The sequence below is a fragment of the Nycticebus coucang genome, chromosome 2 (genome assembly GCF_027406575.1).
Source record: "Nycticebus coucang isolate mNycCou1 chromosome 2, mNycCou1.pri, whole genome shotgun sequence".
Classification (NCBI taxonomy): Eukaryota; Metazoa; Chordata; class Mammalia; order Primates; family Lorisidae; genus Nycticebus; species Nycticebus coucang.
Genome location: NC_069781.1, coordinates 44,020,274 through 44,033,782, shown reverse-complemented (window position 1 = coordinate 44,033,782; position 13,509 = coordinate 44,020,274). Strand labels below are relative to the sequence as shown.

General features: G+C 41.4%; 1 non-coding gene and 1 pseudogene across 1 annotated transcript; one reads left to right on the top strand and one right to left on the bottom strand.

Moving 5' to 3' along the window:
• The first annotated feature begins 586 nt into the window (after positions 1-586).
• Positions 587-653, top strand: LOC128580287 (small nucleolar RNA SNORD104). The gene has a single exon (XR_008378587.1). It is a non-coding gene; the product is annotated as a small nucleolar RNA SNORD104 (small nucleolar RNA).
• Positions 654-4,188: 3,535 nt separating this feature from the next.
• Positions 4,189-5,078, bottom strand: LOC128596415 (zinc finger protein OZF-like; annotated as a pseudogene).
• Positions 5,079-13,509: the final 8,431 nt, after the last annotated feature.

Here is a 13,509-nt window from a genome sequence, read left to right as displayed (position 1 = left end):
AAGAGCAATGTTTAAGTTCAAGCCCAAAGGCAAGTGAAAAAAGACCAATATCCTTGCTCAAAAGCAGACAGAGAGAAATTTCTTCTTACTCGCGCCTTCAACTGATTAGATGAGACCCACCCACTTGCAGAGGGTAATCCATCTTCCTGGATCTACTGATTCATATGTTAATCTCATCCAGAAACATCTTCCCAAACACATCCAGAATAATGTTGGACCAAATATCTGGGCACCCTGTGACCCAACCAAGTTGACTTGTAAAACTAAATATCATGGGTATTTATAGGCATTTGAAAAAAAGAGTGTTAGAATAAGATTGTTAGGTTGGATGTAAAACTGGTTAATGTCCTATAGGACAATAACACTATTATAATCTTTCCTACTTAAGAGAAATCCTTTGCATCAGTACCAGCTAAAAATCTATAGATTAACGTGATTTCCCAGAGTTTTAACCTTTAATCAATAATAGAAAGATAAAGCTTTTTGGTGACTGTGAGGCCAGGGAGATGAAGTATGCTCCCTATGCTGGGTAGTATGGGTAGGTAGTCCTGGGGCTTGGAGATGGGATCAGGTTGGGGGACAGGCAGCCTGTGATGACATCCATTTATAGCACATGTTAGACTGAGGTGGGTGATGTGAACTGGAATCTAAGCTGAAAATAAATAAATAAATACAAGTATATTGTCCTGGGCATTTAATCCTTGGCTGAGCCTATTGCCTTCTCATTTCAGCATTGCTAAGCTTTGGATGATTTTTGCTAGCAAAACAATCCTTTCCCCCACTGTTCTGCAATGTCTCCTTTTTCATAAAACAAGTGTCTGTCATATGAGGGTCTGTTTCTGGACCCTCTCTTCCGTGGATTAATTTGTCCATTTTTGCACCATTACCTCACTGTGTTAGACTGTAATTTTATAATAATTCTTTTTATTTTATTTGTTTATTTATTTTACAGTCTTTTAAAATTTTAATAAAATAGATAACTTCATATTACATAGAGAGCAAGTCCATCCACTCATTGTTGATAAAATTTTAGAAATATTTTCTATAAAAAGCTTAGAATTTGACTGGGAATGAATCCATTGTAACACGATTTCTACAGGTACAGTGTTCTCAACCTCTTCTCCATTCTTATTAATTTTGAGAAATTTTAAAAATACAGAAAAATACAAAAAATAAGATAAGATATCCATATGCCACAATCCAGAAAGAACTAGTATCTTTACATTTATTTGCAATCTTTTTAAAGAGAAGTGACTATTTATATAAAAAGCTGAAGACCCCTTTAACCAATACCCACCCCGTCCCACACTCATTTCCTTCCCTTCTTGACTCTTCACAGTGACCATGATCATCTGTATCCTTCCAAATCATTTCAAAAACATTTACATACATATATGTATCCATTACCAGTATATAGTACTGAATTTTGTGAAGGAAGTTTTACTTAGGATTTACAAACAATCATTGTACTATATGTCATGCTGCAACTTGATTTTCCCTTAAACATTTTTTTTTTTTTTTTTTTGTAGAGACAGAATCTCACTTTATGGCCCTTGGTAGAGTGCCATGGCATCACACAGCTCACAGCAACCTCCAACTCCTGGGCTTAAGTGATTCTCTTGCCTCAGCCTCCCGAGTAGCTGGGACTACAGGCGCCCGCCATAACACCCAGCTATTTTTTGGTTGCAGTTCAGCCGGGGCCGGGTTTGAACCCGCTGCCCTCGGTATATGGGGCCGACTGAGCCACAGGCGCTGCCCTTCCCTTAAACATTTTTCAGATCTGTTAATAAATTTTAATAACATTTGTTGCATTTGACAGATATACAATATTCTGTCAAGAATTTTCCATTTTGTTCCATTTCTATCTACTACATATCAAGCTGTGATTAATATCCTGGTACATATTTCCTGAGCATACATACTCATGAGCAGAATTGCTAAGCAGTTTTGAAGCTGTTACAGGAATGTGTCCCTACTTCCCAAGGTGATAACCATTTTAGAATATAGCCTTCTCATGTTCGTGTCTTTTTTTTTTAGAGACAGAGTCTTCCTTTGTCACCTTCCGTAGAGTGCTGTTGCGTCACAGCTCACGGCAACTTCCAGCTGCTCTTGGGCTTAGGTGATTTTCCTGCCTCAGCCTCCCGAGTAGCTGGGACTACAGGCCCCTGCCACAATGCCCGGCTATTTTTTTGTTGCATTGGTGGAGGCTGGCTTTGAACCCACCAGCCTCGGTATATGGGGCTGGCACCCTACTCACTGAGCCACAAACGCTGCCCAGTCATGTTCCTGTTTTTAATCTCCGTGAGATTAAAGCTGTCACCCTGGGTAGAGTGCTATGGCATCACAGCTTACAGCAACCTGCAACTCCTGGGCTCAACAGATTCTCCTGCCTCAGTCTCCCAAGGAGCTGGGACTACAGGCACCCGCCACAGTGCCCAGCTATTTTTTGGTTGCAGCTGTCATGTTTGGCAGCCTGGGCTGGATTTGAAACTGCAACAAAAAATAGCTGGGGGGGGGGGGGCGTCGCCTGTGGCTCAAAGGAAGAGGGCGGCAGCCTCATATGCCGGAGGTGGTGGGTTCAAACCCAGCCCCGGCCAAAAACTGCAAAAAAAAAAAAAAATAGCCGGGCGCTGTGGCAGGTGCCTGTAGTCCCAGCTACTTGGGAGGCTGAGGCAAGAGAATTGCCTAAGCCCAAGAGCTGGAGGTTGCTGTGAGCTGCGATGGCACAGCACCCTATCGAGGGTGACAAAGTGAGACTCTGTCTCTAAAAAAAAAAAAAAAGTCCCATTATGTCCTCACCTGATGCTGTTTCTATCATATTCCAAATTCTAATAAATGCATAGATCTCTTCTGCTCTGCTGAATTAATACCACAAGAGTCTTATTTTATTGGTAGTTCATCATATCATCTATGTTTATCTTTTCTTTTCAATACTTACAACTTATTTTTCTTATTACACTGATGAAGATCTCCAGATCTAAGATGACAGGATTGGCTAAAATGGTTATGTTTTGTTTTCATTTCAGTGGAAATGTGTCTAAAGTTTCACTATTACCTTTGCTATAGGTTTTTTTTTTTTTTGAGACAGAGCCTCAAGCTGTTGCCCTGGGTAGAGTGCCGACATCACAGCTCACAGCAACCTCCAACTCCTGGGCTCCAGCGATTCTCCTGCCTCTGCCTTCCAAGTAGTTGGGACTACAGGCACCCGCCACAACGCCTGGCTATTTTTTGGTTGTAGCCGTCATTGTTGTTTGGCGACCCCGGCTGGATTCGAACCCGCCAGCTCAGGTATATGTGGCTGGCGCCTTAGCCGCTTGAGTCACAGGCGCCGAGCCTGTAGGCTTTTTATCGTATAAATGTCTTTCGCTTTCTATGAATTCTCTCGTGTCCCATAAGTTTTTAATATTTGGGGCAATACCTGTGGCTCAGTGGGTAGGGCACTGGCCCCATATATAGAGGGTGGCAGGTTCCAACCTGCCCCGGCCAAACTGCAAAAAAATAGCCAGGCATTGTAACGGGTGCCTGTAGTCCCAGCTACTTGGGAGGCTGAGGCAAGAGAATGGCCTAATTCAAAGAACTGGAGGTTACTGTGAGCTGTGACGCCAGGGCATTCTACCCAGGGCAATAAAGTGAGACTCTGTCTCCCAAAAAAAAAAAAGTTTTAATATTTGTTAGTTTACCTCATTCATGATGCTTTTGCTTCAGAGTGATTCTGATTCACTATGAGTTGTAAATTCTGATAAAAACTTTGCCATTTTCTTTCTTTTCTTTTTTTTTTTTTTTTTTGTAGAGACAGAGTCTCACTTATGGCCCTCGGTAGAGTGCCATGGCATCACACAGCTCACAGCAACCTCCAACTCCTGGGCTTAAGTGATTCTCTTGCCTCAGCCTCCCGAGTAGCTGGGACTACAGGCGCCCACCACAATGCCCGGCTATTTTTTGGTTGCAGTTTAGCCGGGGCTGGGTTTGAACCCACCACCCTAGGTATATGGGGCCGGCGCCTTACCGACTGAGCCACAGGCGCCACCCGCCATTTTCTTTCTTTCTTTCTTTTTTTTTTTTTCCTTTGCAGTTTTTGGCTGGGGCTGGGTTTGAACCCACCACCTCTGGCATATGGGGTCAGCACCCTACTCCTTTGAGCCACAGGCGCCGCCCAACTTTGCCATTTTCGAGGTATTCACAGGGCTTTTAAAGAATATGGATTTTCTGGTGTCTAATGTGGTGTGACTTATCTAGCTAAAATCTTTCCCACATTCACTACATTGAAAAGGCTTCTTACCTGTATGTATTGTCAAATGTATTCTCAAGAGCAAGGGTTGAGAATTGAGAGAAAGCTTTCCCACATTCATTGCAACCATAGGTTTTTTTCACCTGTATGGCTTCTCACATGAAGAGTTAGAGATGAACTCTGAGAGAAGGCTTTTCCACACACGTTGCATTTGTAAGGTTTATTTCCTGAATGAATTCTCACATGTACAATAAGCGATGTTCTTTGAGAGAAGGCTTTTCCGCATTCATTACATTCATAGGGTTTCTTTCCAGTGTGAATGTTTTGATGTTTTATGAGGTACTTCTTCTGGCCAAAAGCTGTTCCGCATTCACTACATTTAAAGGGTTTCTCCCCAATATGGATTTCCTCATGCTCAGTAAGGTTTGATTTGCCACTAAAGGTTTTTCCATACTCCTTACACACAAAGGGCTTCTCTCCTGTGTGAGTTCTCTGGTGTCAGATGAGATTTGACTTCTGAATGAAAGCTTTCCCACAACTTACTGTCCAGTGTGAATTTTCTGATGGTAAGGTGGTTTTCCTTCTGGCTGAAGGATTTTCCACATTCATTACATTCATAAAGCTTCTCTCCAGTATGGGTGTTCTGATGTTTAAAGACATACTGCTTTTGGCTAAACACTTTTCCACATTCATTGCATTCATGCTCTCTAGTATGAAAATGCTCATGCTCAATGAGATTTAATTTGTGGCTGAAGACTTTCCCACATACCTTGCAAGCAAAGGGGTTTTCCCCACTATAAATTCTCTACTGACTGACATCTGTGACATCTGAATGGAAGCTTGCACACATTCACAAGGTTTCTCTCCAGTATGAATTTTTTGATGAATAAGAATTTATTTTTGGCCAAAGATATTTCCACATTTCTTTTTTTTTTTTTTATTGTTGGGGATTCATTGAGGGTACAATAAGCCAGTTACACTGATTGCAATTGTTAGGTAAAGTCCCTCTTGCAATCATGTCTTGCCCCCATAAAGTGTGACACACACTAAAGCCCCATCCCCCTCCCTCCCTCCCTCTTTCTGCTTCCCCCCCCATAACCTTAATTGTCATTAATTGTCCTCATATCAAGATTGAGTACATAGGATTCATGCCTCTCCATTCTTGTGATGCTTTACTAAGAATAATGTCTTCCACGTCCATCCAGGTTAATACGAAGGATGTAAAGTCTCCATTTTTTTTCATGGCTGAATAGTATTCCATGGTATACATATACCACAGCTTGTTAATCCATTCCTGGGTTGGTGGGCATTTAGGCTGTTTCCACATTTTGGCGATTGTAAATTGAGCTGCAATAAACAGTCTAGTACAAGTGTCTTTATGATAAAAGGATTTCTTTCCTTCTGGGTAGATGCCCAGTAATGGGATTGCAGGATCAAATGGGGGGTCTAGCTTGAGTGCTTTGAGGTTTCTCCATACTTCCTTCCAGAAAGGTTGTACTAGTTTGCAGTCCCACCAGCAGTGTAAAAGTGTTCCCTTCTCTCCACATCCACGCCAGCATCTGCAGTTTTGAGATTTTGTGATGTGGGCCATTCTCACTGGGGTTAGATGATATCTCAGGGTTGTTTTGATTTGCATTTCTCTAATATATAGAGATGATGAACATTTTTTCATGTGTTTGTTAGCCATTCGTCTGTCGTCTTTAGAGAAAGTTCTATTCATGTCTCTTGCCCATTGATATATGGGATTGTTGGCTTTTTTCATGTGGATTAATTTGAGTTCTCTATAGATCCTAGTTATCAAGCTTTTGTCTGATTGAAAATATGCAAATATCCTTTCCCATTGTGTAGGTTGTCTCTTTGCTTTGGTTATTGTCTCCTTAGCTGTACAGAAGCTTTTCAGTTTAATGAAGTCCCATTTGTTTATTTTTGTTGTTGTTGCAATTGCCATGGCAGTCTTCTTCATGAAGTCTTCCCCCAGGCCAATATCTTCCAGTGTTCTTCCTGTGCTTTCTTTGAGGATTTTTATTGTTTCATGCCTTAAATTTAAGTCCTTTATCCATCTTGAATCAATTTTTGTGAGTGGGGAAAGGTGTGGGTCCAGTTTCAGTCTTTTACATGTAGACATCCAGTTCTCCCAACACCATTTATTGACTAGGGAGTCTTTCCCCCAAGGTAAGTTCTTGTTTGGTTTATCGAAGATTAGGTGGTTGTAAGATGTTAGCTTCATTTCTTGGTGTTCAATTCGATTCCAAGTGTCTATGTCTCTGTTTTTGTGCCAGTACCATGCTGTCTTGACCACTATCACATTTCTTACATTTATAAGGCTTCTCTGTGTATGACCTTCAAATGCAAAGTAAAGGATAAGATTTGAGAGAAATCTGCAGTTGTCATTGGGGCAACAAGGGCAACAAAGTGAGAATCCGTCTCAAAACAAACAAACAAACAAACACACATACACACATATCCCTACCATCTAGGATATTGATTGAGATTGCCTTAAATCTATAGACAAAAACATTTAAGTTGTTTTCAATTTTTTTACTATTACAAATAATGTTACCTTTTTTATTTAACAAAAAGTTGTAGAACTTTATAGGAATCTTTTCATTTTAGGCCTAAAAGAAAAAAAATAATAATTTGCTAATTCATGGAAGAATAAAATAAAACATTGAGGAAAGGCACAGTGCACATGCCTATAATTCTAGCACTCTGGAAGGCCTACGAGGGAAGATTGCTTGATGTCAGCCATTAAAGGTGAGCCTGAGCAAGAGTGACATCTTTACCAAGAGTAGAAAAATGGGGCGGCGCCTGTGGCTCAGTCAGTAGGGTGCCGGCCCCATATACTGAGGGTGGCAGGTTCAAACCCGGCCCTGGCTGAACTGCAAACCAAGAGTAGAAAAATTTAGTCAGCGTCAGTGACATGTGCCTGTAGTCCTAGCTACTTGGGAGGCTGAGGTGGAAGGATCACTTGAGCCCAGGAATTTGAGGTAATAGTGAGCTATGATGACACCACTGCTGTCTAGCATGGGCAACAGAATAAGACTATGTCTCGAAAACATAAATAAAACAAAACATTGAAGGAGATTTTGTTTTATCAAGTATAATTTCTGGGTAATTCTACTGTCATGTGTAATATATAACAATGTTTTAGTTGATGACAGATTGCATATACATTAGCAGACCAAGAAAATTATAATACTGTATTTTTATTGTCCCTTTTCTATGTTTACACAAATATTTACCATTGTTTTGCACTTGCATGTAGTATTCAGTATAGTAACATGCTGTACAGGTTTGTAGTCTAAAAGCAATAGATATACCTATAGCCTAGGTGTGTAGTAGACTGTACCATCTAGGTTTGTATAAATATACTCAGTGATGTTCATACAGGGATAAAGTCATCTAAGGATGTGTGTTTCAGAATGTGTTGCTGTTAAGTCATGTATGACTATATGTTTGAAGACACTTCAATGGTTTTAACTTTTTACATGCTAAGTTTGAGGTACCAGAATGATATTTACGTGGAGAAATTAAGCAGATTATTGGGTTTATGGATTTGAAGTTCAGAAGGACAGTGTGAAACAAAGCTATATTAATAGAATTCTTTTGATATATGTAGATAACAATTATCTGTGGGCCACGTTTAGAGTTTATGGAGGAAGAAAAGAGGCTTTAAGAGACTTGGGTCTCTACTTCACATCTGCATTGAATTGTATGAGCAGAAAAATGAACCTGAGGAAGAATAGGTTAAGGAGGATGGGAGCCCAAGATCTTGTGCATACACCAGCAGTACCTGGTACCTATGTTTGAGTTCGGGGGGGCCTTGATCTATGTCAGAGAGCCCCTCATGGTACCTTGACCTTAGGCAGGGCTCTGTCAGTCTTGAGTTCCTTTCCCCTGCTAGCTCCTACCCCACCACCCTTCCTCAGCACTCCTACCCGCCACAACATCGCCCTCATTGCAGGATCTTTGTGTATTTTGGCTCTTGGAATCATAGTAGCTATTCTCTTATTGCCAGTTGGGGTTTACTGTCTCCAGGTAACTGAGCTTGCCCATCTGTCCAGATTCATAAAGATGAGAATTGAATTTGGACTTTTTTTTTTTTTGAGACAGAGGCTTATTTTGTTGCCCTCAGTAGAGTGCTGTGGCATTATAGCTCATAGCAACTTTAAACTCTTGGGCTCCAGTAATCCTCTTGTCTTAGCACCTGGTTGAATTAAGATTTATTTATTTGACACAGAATCTCAAGCTGTTGCCCTGGATAGAGTGCTGTGGCATTACAGCTCACAGCAACCTCAAACTCTTGGGCTTAATTAAGCGATTGTCTTGCCTCAGCCTCCCAAGTAGCTGGGACTATAGGCAACTACTACAACACCCAGCTATTTTTTTGTTGCAGTTGTCATTGTTGTTTTAGTTGTTCTGGGCCCGGGTTCAAACGGCCACCCTCAGTGTGTGAGGCCGGCTCCCTACTCACTGAGCTATGGGCGCTGCCTGAATTTGGACTTTCTCTTAGAATTGCCTTGTCCTTTATCCATATTCCTAGGCCCTGGTATTGTCAAAGCTGTTGGGAGACTTTGGCTTATGTCACATAAGACAGATGTTTTGTATAGTTTATTTGCAGTTTATTTCTTCAGAGGAGACAAGATTATGTAAACTTTTGTTCCAGGGTCCCCCTTCCTGCTTTTGTAAATAGAATCTCAGTGATGAAATGAACTTTTTTGTTTCCACTGTAATTGAGATCTCAGTTGTGATCACCCTCTCTTTTGAGATTAAATAAAATTGGATATACTGCTTTGTCCCGCATTAAATGGAAAGTCTAGTGCCATTACAGAGGTTCTGTGAGTTCTAGAATTGAAGAGGAGCTTGCTTTCTCCTGACTATTCTTGCTGTCCAGTTGCTAATTTTGCAGTTCACTGGTTTTTTGCCCCCTCATTTATTTTTTTGTTTTTCTCTAACCTAGATATCCATTCTTTATCTGTTCCCCTTGTCTCCCAACAGGGTAGGGTCTATTGGGCCCCCCAAGCATAGAAATAAAAGAAAATCTTGAATGTTTTAAATGGAAGTTCTGGGTACCTGGCAAATCTTGAAAAATAAATGAGCAATGCGATGAGAACAATGGTTCTCCAAGCCAGCCAGAATCATGAGGTATTTGATTCCCTATGGAAACTAAAAGATGGCATTTTAACATATATTCTTGAGGTGTTTTTTAGAAATCCCCAAGGATGGAAAATACAGCTAAGAGGGAACTTAGAAATTGAACTCTATCATTCTAGGTTCTAATTAACATTCCTTTCTGCTCATCTAAGAATCTCTGAATCCACCTGCTAGCCATAGGATGCCCTGCCTTTGGGGGCCAAGCCAATGTATTACCTTCATGTACTGATTTACAGTTTTGCCTGCCTGAAATGTACCTCTGCCTTTAAAAACCACTTCCTGGAAGGCATCAGGGAGTTCAGGTCTTAAGCATTAGCTGCTCATTCTCCTTGTATGGTGCCCTGCAACCAAGATGTCTCTTTCTCCTACTGTGACTCTCTGCTTCTATAGAGGAGCCAGAGATCCCCTCTTACCCCACTTATAGCTTTTATGTGGGCTCTTAGGCTGGATCTAGAAACCAGGAGAGAAGGATATAAGTATTGTTAGTTTTTATGTACATAGGGATCTTCATAAGACTGTAAAGTCTGAAGAAGTGGCCAAAGCAAGATATTCTTATACTTTTTAGAGAAAGAATGATAAATTTCAGAAGAAATGACAGGATAAAGCATATCTAGCTAAGGTCAGTAAACTTATTTCAAGGGGAGTCACTAGGAGATATATGTGGGGTGTAAAACTAGTGGAAGATAAGGGTAACTTCAATAAGTATATTTATTCAGGTCTATTATTGTCCCCAATCCCAGTCTCTGGTGATAAGGGCTATTTTCTTGCCCTGGTATAGAGAGGGTACCTCTCCCAGAGGAATCTATGGCTATTGCATGCTGCAAGAGACAACTCAGCTAGCCCTTCCTAGAATTACAATTTCTTTAATTCTTTCATTTTTTTTTTTTTTTTTTTTTTGTAGAGACAGAATCTCACTTTATGGCCCTCAGTAGAGTGCCGTGGCATCACACAGCTCACAGCAACCTCCAACTCCTGGGCTTAAGCGATTCTCCTGCCTCAGCCTCCCGAGTAGCTGGGACTACAGGCGCCCGCCACAACGCCCAGCTATTTTTTGGTTGCAGTTCGGCCGGGGCCGGGTTTGAACCCACCACCCTCGGTATATGGGGCCAGCGCCTTACTGACTGAGCCACTGGCGCCGCCCTTCTTTAATGTTTTCAATTCAAAATAAGCATGATACCAATGCTTTTATTTTGGTATGGCACACCCTTCACTCTTTCACTGCCAGAAAAATTTACTGTTTGTTTTAGCCAGCACCTGAAGATAGGGCCCTTGTCTTCTAGTTTCTGTAGGAGGGTAGGAGGCTAGCTTTGATAAGTCCCAGTTAACTGTAGGGGAAGCAAAGCTTAACTTCTACTCTGTTAGGGTTTTTGGCTGGGCCTTATAATTAAACTGACATTAGACAAATTAACAGAAAAAAGCACACAAGTTTATTTGACACCACAACCTTCATAAGGAAATAAAGAACCAAAGACAGAGTTGAACGTTTCTATACTAAATTAAAAAAAAGTCATAAATTGTGAGTGACAAGACAAAGGGACTTGGACTAGGGTAGTGAATTGGGTGGAAATTAACTAATCGACAAGAAGATAAGTGTCAGTGGAACAAATTTTGTTTGTATAGATTTCCCTTGGCCTCAACTTCCCATCCTTGGTAAGAACTTTTTTTTTTAGAGACAGTCTCATTTTGTGGCCCTTGGTAGAGTGCCATAGTGTCACAGCTCACAGCAACCTCTGTTACAGGGTGAGATAAGGACCACCCACTCAAATTAGAATTTCAAAAAGGAGTCTTTTATTAACCGCGGGCCTGTCTTAGGAAAGTCTGAAGCAGACTAAGTGAGACAGCATTGAGGGGTCTGAAGTTGGGGTTTTTCTAGTCTGAAAGTTGGCAAAGAGCCAAACTGGTCTGAAAGTTAGCAATTAGAAGCAAAAAGAAAGTTGGCAAAAGAAGCAAAAAGCAAGCATGGTGTCACAATGACCCCTTTTAATTTTTTTTTTTTTTTTTTCAGTTTTTTTTGGCCCGGGCTAGGTTTTTTGAACCCACCACCTCCGGTATGTGGGGTCCACACCCTACTCCTTTGAGCCACAGGCACTGCCCACGATGACCCCTTTTACATAAGGGAACCTTGCAAGTTAGCAGTTTAGTCAATAGGTAACATAAAGGGCAGTTAGATAACAATAAAGGAACATAATGCAGATCTAGCAACTAATGGATAAGTAAAACAACTTGTCACAGCACTTAGCTCATTAACTCTCATTGTGACAGTACTTGGCCCTTTTCATTCTTACCTTGTCCTCTTCCAGTGGATCTGGACCTATCTAAGAGTAATGGTGCCTGTCATCATTTCAGAGTTATGGTATTCTCATCTTTTTTTTTTTCCTTTCATTTTTTATCCTATACAGCCCCCTGGTGCGCGTCAGTGGTAGGCAGTATCCATCTTATGGGGGTGATGAGACACCTGACACCCATGAGGCTTCTGGCACCCATCTCACCTCCAACTCCTGGGCTTAGGAGTTCTCTTGCCTCAGCCTCCCAGGTAGCTGGGAATACAGGCCCCTGCCAGAACGCCCAGCTATTTTTTTGTTGCAGTTTAGCCGGGCCGGGTTTGAACCCTCCACCCTCGGTATATGGGGCCGGCACCCTACCCACTGAACCACAGGTGCCGCCAAATGGGACTTTTATATGAGACTTTTTATCTCCTGCTTTTAGGAAGAAAAAAAGGGAGGGTCAGAGCTCCCTTTTGCACTTTACTGTGTTTGTGAATGCCTTTAAAGTCATCGTTTGATCTTAAGAAAGATCCAACTGTAATACGGAAAAATGAAGACTACCTACTCCTTCAGCAACATGCTCAAAAAATGTTTTCTTGTTTTTCAACCAGTTATTGCTGTGATCTACATTCTTCTACTTAACCCAAATCAAGATACTCTTAATGACTAATAGCCATCTAGAGCAGTGATTTTTCAACGGGTGTGCTGTGAGAGGATCTTAGGTATGTCACAAAATTTTTAAAAGATTATTAATTAATGGGCGCCAGCCCCATATACCGAGGGTGGAGAGTTCGAACCCGGCCCTGGCCAAACTGCAACAAAAAATAGCCGGCGCTGTGGCGGGTGCCTGTAGTTCCAGCTACTCGGGAGGCTGAGGCAAGAGAACCTCCTAAGCCTAGGAGTTGGAGATTGTCAGCTGTGACGCCACGGCACTCTACTTAGGGCGATAAAGTGAGACTCTGTCTCTTAAAAAAAAAAAAAAAGATTATTAATTAAATTATTTTCGAAAGAAGTTCAAAGCACAGTAAGTATATTCTTTTTCTTATCCTTTATTTTGATCAACATAATTTAATTGTGCCTCAGAAATTTATCTATAGATTTAAGTGTGCCCTGAGATAAAAAAAAAAAAGGTTGAAAAATACTCATCTAGAGGATCAACTGAAACTGTGGACCTGGGTGTTATAACCAAATACTGAAACGCTTTCCAACAAAGACCAGACACAACACTGTCATTAAAAAGTTGATGAACCTGGGCGGTGCCTGTGGCTCAGTCGGTAAGGCGCCGGCCCCATATACTGAGGGTGACGGGTTCAAACCCGGCCCCAGCCAAACTGCAACCAAAAAATAGCCGGGTATTGTGGCGGGCGCCTGTAGTCCCAGCTACTCGGGAGGCTGAGGCAAGAGAATCGCTTAAGCCCTGGACTTGGAGGTTGCTGTGAGCTGTGTGAGGCCACGGCACTCTACCGAGGGCCATAAAATGAGACTCTGTCTCTACAAAAAAAAAAAAAAAAGAACCAAAAAAAAAAAAAAAGTTGATGAACCTTAAAATTAACAAAGTTTTAATTTTTTGAAATTATTAAGTACATAGTAGTTAGACTTTTACAAAATAATGTACGTATTTGAGTTTCTTGAACGGGGCCTTATATGATTACAGCTTAATTAATGTGGCCTTCCAACTGAAAAGATTACCCACCCTTGGGCTAGACTCTTTAAGGGAGTCAGGTGGAAATTCTGCAGTGAGAAGTATCTGTTCCTGGGTGGAAGACCCTCCCACGCGGGAGGAGCAGAGGGATTCAATTCGTGCCTCACCTAGGTAAGGGAAAGCCCTTCCCCTCCCTACTTTAAGCCTTATTAGTGTACGGA